At 41.5% G+C, this 14,868-nt stretch overlaps 1 protein-coding gene across 11 annotated transcripts in view; it reads right to left on the reverse strand.

Moving 5' to 3' along the window:
* Positions 1–14,868, reverse strand: part of KALRN (kalirin RhoGEF kinase) — a 483,534-nt gene that overhangs the window by 116,406 nt on the left and 352,260 nt on the right. The gene's annotated exons all lie outside the window — the stretch shown is intronic.

The raw sequence follows: 14,868 nt of genomic DNA on the forward strand, positions 1-14,868 counted from the left end.
GGAAATGATCACCCAGTCAAGAGTTTGTTTGCGTAAGACTCAATCACCCAAGAACACACTTCAGCGGAAGCTGGAAAGGTGTGTATGGGAGGGAGGATGCCTTGTTCCAACAAACAGCTGACTGTAAATTGTAGCAGCTCTTCATGCAGCCAGAACTATTCAATGGAAACAGGTGTGACAGCAGGAAGGAAATGTTTAATCTTTGGATCCAAAAACATGACTCTTCCTTGCTTGAATAAAAGACTAGTGTTGGCTCAAAGCCAATGGGAGACTCATAACATTCTCTTGTTTCAAAGCAATAACCTGCTTGAGAGCAGGTTCACCAATTCAGGCCCCACTAAAGCCAGTCCTCGCGTGCTTAAAAGGGACAGGGTTTGGCCTGGAATTAGTTTCCAAAAGTGGAGGTGGGATTGCACAGGTGGGAGAGGCAGCTGAATGCACACAGCTTGTATGTGCGTTCTAACACAACACTTCTACCACGAGAGAATTCTATATTTGCTACATTGCAGTTGAAGAAAAGAGAAATCATCTATTTTCCTGCACCAAAAAGATCGCTGGGACCAGTCACACAATGGAAACATGCTGACCCTCAAAGAGCTCCTGGAATAATCACTTACATTAGCATGTTGCACTACCTCATAATGGTAGGCAAAGCAAAAAATTCACCATAGCAATCACGACTAAGCACAAAAGGTTCAAATCTGGCTGATTTCAAAGGACAGTAACTATAGGCTCAGCATGGAGCTTATATTGTGCTAAATCAAGGCTACCATTCCCTCTCTCTGCCTGCTGCTCATGAAAGAGCTTGGTCACCTACCCTGTGTGGTGACTTGAGGATGTGCAGTCCGAGCTGCTTCCAGCGACTTCTTCCCTCCTGCTCAGCCACCAGAACCCCTGTAACCTATCACAAGGCTGTGCAGGGGGAATGGCTGCAGCTGGATAATCTAACACTCCTACACTCCTAACCCCTTCGGCTCCAGCAATTTAAAAGGATTGCTCACAATATATTTAATCCTAAAATCCATCTTGTCACGAGTTAATAGTCAGATAATGCTATGCATAACATTCTAAGCATGGTGCCATAAATAAGAAAGCATTTAAATAGAAGAGTTTGCAGCAAATGTTCAAATCCAAGGTTCACTCATTAAAATCCAAACCAATGTATTAATCTCCACTGCTGCATATTTTAAAGACATGAAAACCAGATTCTAAGAACTTTTAAGCACCACAAGCTGCTTTTGCATTTTGAAAAGAAAGAAGAAATAACATTAAATAGGCTTTTTTAAAGGCTTCTCCTTCCTTTGCATGTTCTCATTCTTACAGCACATTTCATTTGTAACCTGGCATTCAGCCCCTGAGAGGTTTTTTCCCAAAAAACTTTCCACGAACAAAAAAAGGTTCTTGCTATATTTAAAGACTTAGATGTACAAAGTGTCAAACCAAGCTTTGCCCAGTGCTTCCTTAAAAACATGAAGTACCTCGGAAGAAGTCTGCAGGAGATTCTCTCAGCCCCTGGTGGAGCAATGGTGTCTTGCAGACTCCACAAACCTGACAACCAACATCAAGAAGCACTGCCCATTGATCACCCATAAGAAAGGGTGCCCAGTGGATTCGGCATGAAGTAGGACTGAAACAGGACTTCTCCTCATGCTGGGCAGCTCTGGCAGATCACGTGGCTGCTCTGTGACCTGGTTCTCTCAGCCATAAATTGACACTGACTGCTTTGCAGTAGTCTGAGATCTATGGATATGGAACACGAGACAGATCTCCCATGTAATTGAAGTCAGTTGCTCTCTTACAGCTTGTCAGCATATTTGCTAGGACAGGATTTACCATCAAAATAGAACACACAGCAAGTGAGACCTCTTCTGTTAGTGATGATAACGTGAAAAAGGCAAAAACTCTTCTTAATTCTGCCATCATTCAGGACTCATTTCAAACTCACTAAAAATGCTAATAGCTGCCATGATTTTATTTCATTTTCCTCAATCATACAGATGCTGTCTTGGGAAACTCAGAAACCCCTCCTGTCCCCCATCATGAGTTTATCATAACAATTAAAATTGCTTCCCTTTGCCAGATTTACTGTCTCCTCTAGAACACAAAGAAATTTAGCAAGAGAGACACAATCTGTTGTGACGAAAATGCAAAGTTCTACCCCTTGCAATGGTATTTTTTATTGTTTCCCATGAGGGGAATTATCTCCATTAATGGTGATTGCAAATCCCTGTGTACTGGGACATTAGCTTCCCTTATGCTTGTTACTGAAATGAAAAGAGACAACTAAAATATTACAGAGCTGTTTTACAAAGTACTTATCCTATTAAGCCACTTAGCCATAGTCTTTACATAGGGATGGGATGCCCAGAAGAATTATTTGGGGAACTATTCAGTTATAACATTAAGAAAAGCAAAGAAACACATTCATTAGGATCAATTTTAGCAGTTACTGTATTGCTCCTATCAACAAAAATTCCAGGTTTATGGATGCAAGTGGCCACCTTTCAGATCTACACCTGGGGAGCACATCCTGGTTCTCCTGCTCTTCTCTTTCTCTCTCACAGCAATCAAGGACTGGGAACCAGCAGATGGAAAATAAGTTGTATATTTGTTTAAAAGACATCCGCTTCAGCCCAGCTCTTACTTAACTATTTTTATTCTTTTACCTCCCCCCTCACAGGGAAAGTGACTTATTTAAAGGCTGGAGGCAAATCCTGCTCCTGCTGAAACAAAACCCTGAGCAGCCAATGGATTCCTGAAAGGCTGGATGTGATGTGGAGATATGAGAGGGTCAGAGCCAGATATTCACCTGGTGAACAGTGAGGTGCTTTTCTTGACTTCAAATAAAACTGATTTACGTATCACCCTGTTTTCTTTGCATTTCTTTAAATTACTTACCTTTTGTGCCTTGCCTCTCTGACCTTAGCAGCTGCCTAACCCAGTACAACAGCACTCGCACTCACCATCCCCTTTCTTGCTCTTTGCAGCGCCACATAACTAATTGCATTTCGGCCTCAACAATGTTATCTTCCCCCGCCCCCCTTTTTTTTTTTTTTTTGCTGGAAATGAGCAGCCAAGTGCTCATAAATAACACACAGGCATCACACAAAGAGAAGGTCATAAGGCAGGAACTCGATGAGCCTGAGAAAGGGTTGATTTTTAAAGTCCTTTCTCAGTCCTCAAATTTCTCTCCTAGGAAGCCTGAAAGACAGAGGTTTCATAAAGGCAAAAGGTGCCAAAGGTTCAGTTGCTGGGGAGGGCAGCAGGACTTCAGAGCTGGAGGGAGTTTCTGCAAAATAACTGCACTGAGGCCAGGACCTAAGAAATAACATGAAACCTCAGAGATTTCAAAAGACAACCCACAAAAACAGCCCCTGGAGGCCTGTTTTACACCTCTGTTATACCTGAGAGGCAGAGGGAGGGGGATGCAGCCATAGTCTGCTCAACCATTGCAACAAAAGTCAGAAAGTCATGCAAGAACCTCAGCCCCCAGCCTGTCCCCCACAGTCAGCAGCTGTTTAAGCTGGGAGCAGGTTGGATCTGCTGCTAGGGAGGTTCAGGGGCAGGGGGCCACGAGCCTTTCAACTGCCCCCAGCACACACTGGAAGCTTGCACAGTAGAGGAGTGTTCAGGATGTGAAGGCAAAGACCAGTAAGCTGAATGCCATCTTGCCCATTTTATAGGTAGCAATGGATAGAGAAAACAGCCCTTTACCTTTCTAAGGACAATCACTGAAATTCATACAAAAATCAGCTCTCACTGCATTATCTGCAGCAAGCCAGAAAGCTGAAGTTTCTCTGTGTGCGTTTCAATTTCCCTTCCTTTCTCTACATAAATGTCGTACTTATGACTGATGGTTTAACTACAACTCCATTTTTAAAGGAAAATCACATGGCTTGGCTAAGTGTTCCTTCTGCTGGGTAGACTCCTGCTGTCCTTTCCTATTGACTCCTCAGGATCATGCAGTAAATACCAACACTGGAAAACTTCTAGTAATAATGCCAACTGAGGCCCAGGACCTGTGGGGCACAGCTGGCTCCCACCCTCAATTCTTCCTGCAAGCTGAGAAGGCTCAGCACCTCTAGAGATGGTGCCCTAAAGACACAGCGAGAAACCCAACTGACTCTTCTGAAAATAAATAATCAGCAATCAACACACAGCTTTTCTCCATGCCAGTGGAAAACACGCATGTGTGGTCCAGCCTTGTTCTTTCAATAATTGTTTATTTGCAACTAGGGTCAGGAAGTGATGCTGTAGTGTCAGCAAAAATGAACCCAGGGAGTAAAGGGGTTGTGGAGTTCTGCCATGTTTCACACTCCTCTGTTTCTTGCTTGCACACATTTGAGGAGAGAGAGTTTGATTTGGATTGTTGGTGGGTTTTAAATTAATGCAAGATACAAACAGAAAAATAAAGTTGATCTGGACAGCAGCAGCACTTGGATCCTGGACACAAAGGCTTGGGGGAAGCTTTGGATGTCTCTCTGTTAGCTGCCAGTAGCAAGGCATGCCTGTGGTTTACAAGGTGGGGAGAATGCTGACTCCAAGGCAGGGAAGTGCCTCCTGGGGCATCCTGCTGCAAAAATACTTGGCTCCAGAATAAATACTGCCTCAGATCACTGAAAAGGCCGTGAGTTTGTGGACAAACAGAAGAAATCAGAATAGCCCTCCCTGTAACTCAAAGCCTTTTCCTACCTACATGACCTAGGGCTGAGAAGAGGTAAACCCTTACTGGGATTTAAGGGGAAAAAGAAGACAAAATAATGATACACTGTGTGGTGTGATCTCTTCCTCCAGTCCCCTCACACGGAATGTCTCCGGTTCTCAGGAAAGCTTTCACCTCCCTCAGCTACTTGCCCAGCTCTGTGCTTCCCTGTGGCTTGCCCTCCATGTTCCCATGTCTCCTTCTATTGCCTCCCACTCCAGTACCTGTGTTCTGACACTTCGTGCTCCTCCATGGTCACAGCTCTGCTCAACCAGGCAACACACAAAGACTGAGGTTAAAGAGTTAAAACCAATTATCTCACTATCTGGCTGCTCCCTTTTGCCCATAATCAGGCATTCCACCGTGTACGAGGCCATGCCACAGGAGAATGTGTGAATGACTTTTATAGAAGTTTTATCTACAAGTTTGGATGAAGAAACCTTGACCAGCAGACAGCAAGGTGAAGATGGGAGAAGTATGAGCTGAGATGGGAGGTTGTGAGATTTTCCCAAGAACTGATGAGCTCTGGAGACACAGTCTTGATGAATCCCCAGGAACCGATAAATTCAGCACACCAAGAATCAGCCAAATCAGAAGAAGGCCACCAGCACACACTAACATCACGCAGAATAGAGACAAGGTGGCAAGGGCTGCTGCTGCAGATGTACATGTGCACTTAATGAAAGAAAGGACCCTTCAGCAGAATTTCTGAACACCCACCTGAAAGCTGCTGCTCACCAGTACAACCCTCCCTGCCTGAATTAAAGGTGTTCCTATAAATACTGTTTTTGAACTGTATTTTCCTCACTTGATCTCCTTGATATGAAGAAAAAAGGAATTTGGAACTGTTTCCCTTTGTCTCCCTCCTTCACACACAGATTTTTTCCAGTATCAAACCTCTTGCTAATATTAACTTTGAACTTGAATGATCTCTAATGTCCTCTAATGTCCTGGATCAATGAAGCTGTGTTATTCAAAGGTCAGTTCCTAACACTAAGTTCTGATCTCACTTAAACTTTTCTTCATTTCTAGACAGTTATTCTGTGTTATCCCTATATGCCCTTTATACCTGTTACAAGGTTTTCTAAGTTTCTTGAACAAACCTGGCACCTCTAGTAAGCATTAACCACACACAAATGATGAATTCTAAAATGAAAAAAAACCCTATGCCAAAAAGAAAACATATTGTTCCTCCAGAGGGATATATTTTATATTGTACATCCAAATCAAACAAACACACTGTAATCACCAGAATGAAACCCCAGAAACAACTCAAAACAACAGCACAGGAAAAATAAACATGAACTCAAGTTCTTTGAAGAACAGGAGGAGAACGACTGGATTTAGATAAGGAAAAACTTATTGCTTAATGACAACATAGAAAGTAGAACTTGAGATGAAATACAAAAAAAAAAAAATACCCTTTTTAAAAACAAGTTCTGAATAATGTTTGCTCCTTCTTTTCCAAACCAAGCACTTTAGATGATCTATTGGCCCAAGAATGGATACAGAGGCAACTCCAGAATACTGATGGACAATTCCTATTCTATTTACGTCCTCATTTGGGGGGGACACCGTACTCTATCCACTTTTAATTAACCATTTTGTCCCTTTAATCAACAGACAAATTTGGAGCAGCAGCACAAGGCTGAGGCAGGAGTGTCCATTCTATGTCCTGAGCAGGCTGGTTTCCAAAGTGGTGCCAGATTTTTGGGAAGCTGGGTCTGGGCAGGTGCCGTGCACCCACATTAGAGGTGACGATGCAGGTCAGTCTGCAGCAGCCCCAGGTGAGGAGTCACCTCAGCAGTGTCACTCCAGGACTGGCATCCTCTGCTGGGCAAGACGAGCAAGAACAAAGGTGAAAAGGAATCATTCACGAGGAGAAAGGGAAGGAACACAATGTTAGTTTAGATAAGCAATAATAAGGAAATGGCCTTTAATGACTTACAGTTCAGCTCGCATTAGCAGATACAGAGGAAGAAGATCAATCATTTGATCTCTTCAAATACATATGTTTTTGTCTAACCATTTTTGCTGGAAAAAAAATACTAATTTTGACTAACATGAATTAATTTGAACTGTTTCGGCATCAGTCAAAGACCAGAGATAGAAACTCCTCTCCCATCTAAAGTCCAACTCAATTTCTAATGCAAGGTAAATGGCAACAAATCTTTGACATCTGATTCTTTGAAAATCACAGCACATTTATAAAAGTCAAACAACAGCTGGTCTCACTTTACAGCTGAAAAACAGAATATCCTTTAATTCTTCTGGGCAAATCAATAATTTATCTTAATCTTTCTATTTTAAAATCACTGGTGTTGATCATGTCTTTGAAATAAAGACAAGGATTTTATTGCACTTCCTTCCTTCTTAGTCTGTTTTGATTGCACCAAACTCATTCACTTAAACATCCCCCTAACTTAAACATCCTCTTTCTTCACAGCAGGCATCAAAATATCTTTTTTTGTTTGTTTAGTAATATAGATTTATTGATATGGAGCTTATTTCCTGTCATGTAAGACCATAGTGTTGGACACAGCTGAGTTTCCATCCATCTTTTAAAGGGCAGCACTCTCCACCTTATTCTGTACATTTTAAAATTACAGCCATCCTGCCTAAGCAGGATCACATGTGCTTCAGAAGTGTCTTGTGATTGAGAGATACCACATTTGCAGTAGATTTGGGATACTCATCACATGAACTAAGATTATATCATTATACAAACTCTAACTGTGTTCCTTGCACCTCTCTGGGGAAGGTGTCCATATGCACATTAGTATAGGATCTGATTTTCACACTGCTTGCAGGAATAAAAAGGAGAGATCAAGTGGGTGGCCACAGAAATCACATTTAAATACCCTCAACAGGAATGAGTTGATATTTATACCTCCAATGTTCTCAGGAGAACTTCAGTCTGAAGAAGTTCCATACATTTGTTTTATCATAGGGGGACTTGACTTATATTTTCAAGTGTTACTGATTTACTTATTTTCCACCAAAGGATGCTTTAGATTGAAATGATCTAAGAATAAGACTGAAAGCATACTGAATGCTGACCCTCGTTTCCTAAATGAAAAAAAAAAAAATTAAAGTCAATTGCAAATGTTCCTTACGAAATGGATAGCAATAGAAATGAAAATGTACAAAATAATGCACCTTATAAAAGAAGTGGAGCATATTCTACCTGCCCTGTATGTAACTGCCAGTTCTGCACGGATGAAAATGCTGAAAAGAAATCTTTGAAGAACACCCTTCTGTAGGACTTTGCTTTCAGGGACTTCTAGTTGAATCTGTTCTCAGCATCTGATCACCAAACTGAATCTGGATTCATATCTGTGGTCATTTATAGCCACAAAAAACCAACCAAACCTGGGAGAGGTGTTAAGAAAGTATCTGCTGCTTCTTGCACTGCTCTGGAAATAAACTTGTGAGTGCTGAGCAGTGACCCTGTGCTGACCACCACAGGAATGGCTTTCTTTTGGGGGAAGAATTGTGTCCAAGAATTTTGAGAGCAGAGGTCCCACTAAAGTTCAATAGTACTTCCAGAAATCCCAGCTGAGATATTTAAGATGCATGGCAAATTTCATGTCTGCCTTTTATGAAGCTATTTCCTGGAAATATTACCCAATGAACGACATGATTGATATTTCCATGGGCACTGCAGATGTTTTGGCTTTGCTGTATTTTCACAGTGTGAAACACTCAAATCTCTTGGAAATTTCTTGGTAAAATTCAACTATTAGATAAAAAAAAAAAGGACCTTTGGGGAAACTCATCCATTGTCATCATTTCCTCGATAGGTGTGTGGGGAATTGTCCAGCCCTGCAGTACAAAAAAAATGAACAAGGCTCCACTACCTGATTAGGACTTTCTCTAAAGTCCCCTGAATAATTACTATGAAGTTTGCAAGTGCTTCCAACAAGTGTTATGTTTTAAAAGCAGCTGATCGTATTTCATTTTGTTTTTCAAAAAAACCTTTTCTAAGAAGGTTCTGTGAAAAAAGACAGCCTGTGCCTGGTGCTGCCTCCGCCCACAGCTGCAGCAAAAACTTGCTGGCAACAGAAAGCAAACGTCCCTACCGTCAGCAGCACTTGCACCCTTGACATATCTCTTCTCAGAGGTAAATCTCCTGATCACCTACCTGTTACATTTAGAAATGGGTGCCAGGAAAGACATAACTTGTAATTCAAGCCAGGATTAAACCTGGCTAAAAATCAAGGTCGGTAAGAGTTACATTTTTGATTGTTTTGAAATCTCGTTCCAATCCAGGGAAGACCAAAGTCCATTCTTTTAAAGTCCACAGAGAAAAAAAAAAGGCCCAAAGGCCCCAGAATTGTCCTGGGAGATCTGTGCCATAGGCAGAGCCAGTATTAATACCTGAGCTGGAGATTCTGTGCTACATGTATTATAAATCACTAAGAAAAGAGCTGTCAAATGACTCTGCTTGCAGATGCAGGTGGGTAAATTCCTGTGCAGCTACAAGCCATAGTGACTGGTATACAGATGATAAAAGGCATTGTGAGACCTATTAGCCAAGTCCCCAAAGCAGAGATTAAGTTATACCAAGGCAGAGCACAGGCCCAACACTGAGCAAAGAATGGTTGTAATTATTTGGATCCCCTCTGAGGTTCAGAGTTTTCTGTGAGTGCCCATGAAGGTTTGCACAATTCAAGGTATGTGTAGCACTTCAGCCCAGATTTCCTTCACTTGGAAATCTAAAAATGTAATTTATACCTTGTCTGTTTGAATGTGTTATATTTCACTCCAAGAGCCTTAAGTTAATTTTCCAAAAGACTGAAAAATATCAAATTTAGACAGACAAGTAGAGCTCTGCAAATCAAAAGCTGGAACATTTCATGATGTTGGCACTGCTGCATTCCTGATAAGAAATACAGGAAGCAAAGGCAAACTCCTTACTTATACATAGGAAGGAGAGAAAAAAAGAAAAGTGCCACAGTAATATTACTGAACATCAACGATTAGAAAGGCAAGTTCATGCCAAATAAAGCATTGCCAGCAGAGATAAACCAGTCTGATGTTATCAGCTCCAAATTCACTTCAATTACTTCAGTTTCAGGGAACCAGTCACAGTGAAAAAAAAGATACATACATTTGTATATTTTTATCAGGGAAGAGCTGAATTTACAGGGGTCCTAACCAAGATTCAGAGCCAGAATTGAGAGGAGGCACTCTCCCAAAGCCTAAGGAAAATTTAAGAAACTATCATTAGAGAGACAGAGTGATGTCAGCTCCTGGCTGAACAATTTATTCCCTTGGTAAGATAAACATTTTGCTACTACATGACAGTATCTTGAAAAGAGTTAACCACCTATAGCTAGTGAGCCCTCAAGAAAGCCAATTAAAGTGCCAAAATGTTTAATGTCAGGTTTTCCTTTGATCGCTATCATGTTTTCCCTTTTCCACAGGTGAGGGCAGTAGGGACCCAGTGTGAGAACTGCTCTAATGCTAGGCAGCGTTCAAGCAATATAAATATATCTTCTGGGGCCATAATTCACTCCTCTTTATCATACCTTCACAGGAAAAAATCACTTAACAGCCAGCAGTCATTTTCTATTACATAAATTTAGTTTTTCTTGTGGTCCCATAACTCATCAGTCCCTGCCAGGAAGCAGCACTCCAGACAGTACACTGAATTCTGGCACATCACTTGCTTGGATGGTGGCAGAATAACCACAACAATACTTACACAGATGAGACCAAATCAATCCCTTCCTTTGCCCTTTAGAAACTCAAAGTTGTTTAATCTATTTCAATTTACTGAGAGTAAACTATCTTGGTTGGAGGAAGAAACCTCTTCAGGTCAATGCCTGGCAGATAAATTGCCGGCACCTATTACAGTGCTCCAGAAAACAGGAAGATTTCTAAATACTCCTGCTCCTGTATTTAAGTGACTCCCTGCTTCACCACCCACTCCATATTCTCATGATCCTGTTCTCCCCTGGCTCTGCCTGAGAGTTTACATTGCACCTTCCAGCTTCCTTCTCATCAGCTGCAATCCGTAGCACCCGCTAACACTGGCAGAGAGATTTTTCCACTGACAGATGCTGGCTCTTCAGGTCAGTCCCACTGCTCAGGTGTGGCACAGACTCCAGTCCATGGTGACAAATATTTTGGCCATTCACAAGCACTGCTGGGGGTCAACCCTCCCTGTGCCTTGATATTCCCCCAGTATTGCAGTAGGAATGTGTCTCTGGCACGTGACTCAACGCCAAGCTCACTGCCAGTGAGTGAGCGCTTCCTCCTCCACCGATGATATCATAGGGAGAAAGCTATTTTACCTTGATTAGAAGCTTCTCAAGAAAAGAGAATTTGCCCCTAAGTGACTTGTTCCAGTAAGTCCTAATTCTAAAATCTCCCCTCTTATACAAATTACCTTCAATTAGAAAAATGATTATTACCAGACTTTATATAATACCACCAATGTGGAAGAGGTCAAGATCTCTGTCTCATGACTGCTGAAAGATGAGCTGAGTCTAGTATCTAATGGAAAAGATAAAAGTGTATAATGTAGATTTATTTTTAGAGAGTAAAACATTTTCAGTTCACATTTCAGAGCCTTTTTCCACATCCAAAAAAAACAGAAGGAAATGAGAACTGCTCTCCTCAGTACTCTGCAAAAGCCAACAAAAAGGAGGCCATTGGAAGATGGGCCAGTATCGCCAGAAACAGCTGTTTCACAAGCCAGCAGTTCAATGGCCTTACCAAATGAGAATGCCCTGCATGTAACATTTCCTTTATGCAATTCCCCGCTGCTTTGAATCCAAATATAAAGACTGAAATCCTGTCTGCTGTGAATAGGGCAAGGATTTCTCTCCAAGGAGAGGTTTTTAGATAGCATGCTGAAGAGGGCTTACTGCATAGAACAAAAGCTGTCTCCGTTGCCTTTTGGAAAAGGATGAAGAAATTTTGCGTGGTAGGTTACCTAGGACCTGACCTGGATGCTCAATGGGAATTGCAGTTACTGTAATAGTATTCATTATCTATTGATTCTTCAGCACTAAGTCTGGGTCATCAACCCACTTTCCCCCCTCTATATAAAACTTGCACAATTCAAATGACAATCCAAATATTTTCCTGTGTATGAAATATTTTAGATTATAGATTGCATATAGAAGTAGTCATGGATTGCGAATGGAAAAATAAACATTTTATATGTTCTCTCCTTCTTTCCTTTTACAAAGGTGCAGACCTACAGACCTTACTTGAAGTCTGTGTTTCTACTATATGGTATTTAATGAAAATGAAATGTTTGAGCCTGGGGATAATTGCTTTATATATTTTTGAGAGAGAAAAGTCCAAGGAAAGTGAAGATATTAAATAGTCATACCCAGATTTAAGAAGCTACTTAATCAGGTATTTAATTTAAAGAGACACAGACACTATTACTTTTTTTTTTTTAATCTGGTGAGTCTTATATAATCACCTGACCACTGCCTGCAGTCAGGAAAGCCTGCATATTTAAAGGCTTAATAACACTTTTGGAGTCAGGCACATAATTCAGAATATTTTCAAAGCAGAATCTGCTCCCATAAAGGCTACAAAAACAGGTCTGAATTCAGCTCTGCATCATGTGTTGGCACAATGGAGAACAATGCTGTAATTAATGTACAAATGTAATGTTTGCAAAAATTTCTATCTCCCCATCCAAACAAGGCAAAAAAAGGAAAGGGTAATGTGCCATCAAATGTACTTTGCAATGGCACCCAACACGTGAGTGACAGAGCAGAACTAGGACTCAGCCCCAGTCAAAGTGCTCTATCTTGTGCACCAAAGCATCCCCTTGATAATTGTTGTAGCTACATTCACATGTCTTGAGAAAAAACCTTGCTGAATTTACAGTAATGTTATTTCATTCCCTCTTAACAACAAAAAACCTTTTGTCTTTTTAGGAGTTTGAAATGCTAAAGTAAAGCTTAGCTCCAGGGCTGTGCCATGGCGAGAGAACACAGAAATTGCTACTTACAACTCAGGAGGAGTTGACTCACAAATAAGTTGAAAGAAATACACATGACTTGAGGCATGAGGAGTGTTGTTAAGCAGAAGTGCTACTTGAAATTGAGAATCTTTGAGAAGTTGTGATTTTCTTTGTCTAAAATGTTGTTTGACGTTCTTGTCTGAACATTCAAGTAACGCGTTAGGCAATCCTCAGGCATAACAGCAAGGTTTAGGGAAAGGACAAAGTGTGTCAGCTAAATCTTTGAGTTCTTTTGCCTTCAGAGAGTAATTTCAACTCTTACATGTTACTTGAGAATTGTTTCTGGCATGGAGTTAATACATAGATGGTCCCAATGCAGGATTAATCTGCTGCCATCCTGGCACACTGCTGGCACTGCAAAGTTCTTGGCATGGGTTTGCAAACGAGGCTGCTGTGAACAGTCAGACTTTCTAAAGGTAGGAGCTCTTTCCATTGGCTCCTCTGGATGGAGATCTCACCGGGGCACTAGAGAAGCCACCCATGGAGGCTGCAGCTGCAAAAAGCCTCTAGGCTTGAATCTGAACTCATGGGAATAACACTGCTGACTCTGCTGGAGTTAAATAGGCAGGGAAACCACTGACTGCTGAACCCTGTTATCTGTCAGAGCTGCTATCAGCCCCACACGAGTTAACTACAGCATGTGTGCTACAGTGTGTGCCAAGCACTGTCAACTCTGCCAAGAAAACCCACCTAGAGAGCATGAGATGAGCCAGTCTTCCAGTGCTGGTAACTAGCACCAGTCCATGTGAGAATATAAAACCTCCCAGTCCAACCACATTCACTCACACCCTCCTAGAAGAAAAGCTCAACTACACACTGAAGGAGAAACATCCCATGTAGTAAAATGTCACCATTAGGAGTCATTTCAGAGCTTTGGAACTGCTGACAGACAGTCCCCTCGGAGCAGGTGGCAACGTGTGCTGAGGGCTTTGTGCCAGCAGGTGAGCCCGATGTTTGAGTGGACACTGAACACAGGTGTGACTCCATGCCAATTCAGCAGGAGGTAAGGCAGCTCAGCTTCATCTGCCACTAATGTGGGTAACATAGTACAGAAAAAAAATGAGAGAACTATAAAGAGATGCAGGGAGTTCATTCTCCTTGGAGCAAAGACATGATAATGCAGCACTGTAGGAGCTGAGTTCTCCACAGTATTCTGGCATTAGCATCAGTGACAATAAGGAAACTGTCCAGCAGGAGCTGCCTCTCTACTTAAGGATGATACACTGCTACCTCAGATTCAACAAAGCACATACAAGTAACCTTTAGCCTTAGCTGTACACTCAAATATGTTTCTGTTCATTAAATGTATAACACAACACAAAACCACACAGCCTTAAGTCAGCAAGTGAACCTACCCACCTTAAAAAAAAACTAAAGCATGGCACAACCCTTTCCCCAATGGTAAAAACTTCTTCCCTGTATGAGCTCTACTCAGTTTATCTCATACACATTTGCTGTTCAGTTCAAACAAGGTTTTGGATAGAAACTCCTATAACCATTTCCAGTCTTGCATCCTTAAACCAACTCCTGCCATGATGGGCTGTCTTTCAGGGTACACAGCCTGGGTTGGCACCATAGCCCTTGTATGCAGCTGCAGCATGCAACATGGAGCATCTTACCTCAACGTGGCCAGAATTCATGCAACCGAGCCAACGGGCTGGGGGCAAACGAGCAAAGCTTAGGCGAGTGCTTAAAATTAAGCATGAGCTCAAGTATTGCACTAAGTCAGGGCCTTTTATCAGGAATGATAAATGTGAAAAACACAGAAAGTAAGACAAGTCCATGTGGATTGAAGACTTCTCAGACATCGGGCAAAGTATTTGCATACATTACAGTGGCCTTTGGATTGTGAGGCTTAATACTTTTCTAATGCACATTATTGGACACAAAAGTAAAATCATGGGGACATGCATTTAAGATAAATACAACAGATGGTCTTACAAAGGTAATTTATTTGCAATTAACTTATATTTCTGAGTCCAGCTTTCAAAATAATATCTGCACTGAACCTTACCTGTGAACTTAACAACCAAAACTTGGATTCTGATTTTGTGAAGGCACCCCTCTGCCTTGTCTAAGTGGCAGCATAATTAAAGCCCCAACAAACAGATAAATCCATAAAGGCATGGGAGAATTCAGCTTTTTTCAAGTTACATGTGATTTCAAA

Source organism: Corvus kubaryi, unplaced genomic scaffold (assembly GCF_017639235.1).
Source record: "Corvus kubaryi isolate FWS band 111438036 unplaced genomic scaffold, C.kubaryi_AGA036_p1.0 37396, whole genome shotgun sequence".
In the NCBI taxonomy this organism is placed as follows: domain Eukaryota; kingdom Metazoa; phylum Chordata; class Aves; order Passeriformes; family Corvidae; genus Corvus; species Corvus kubaryi.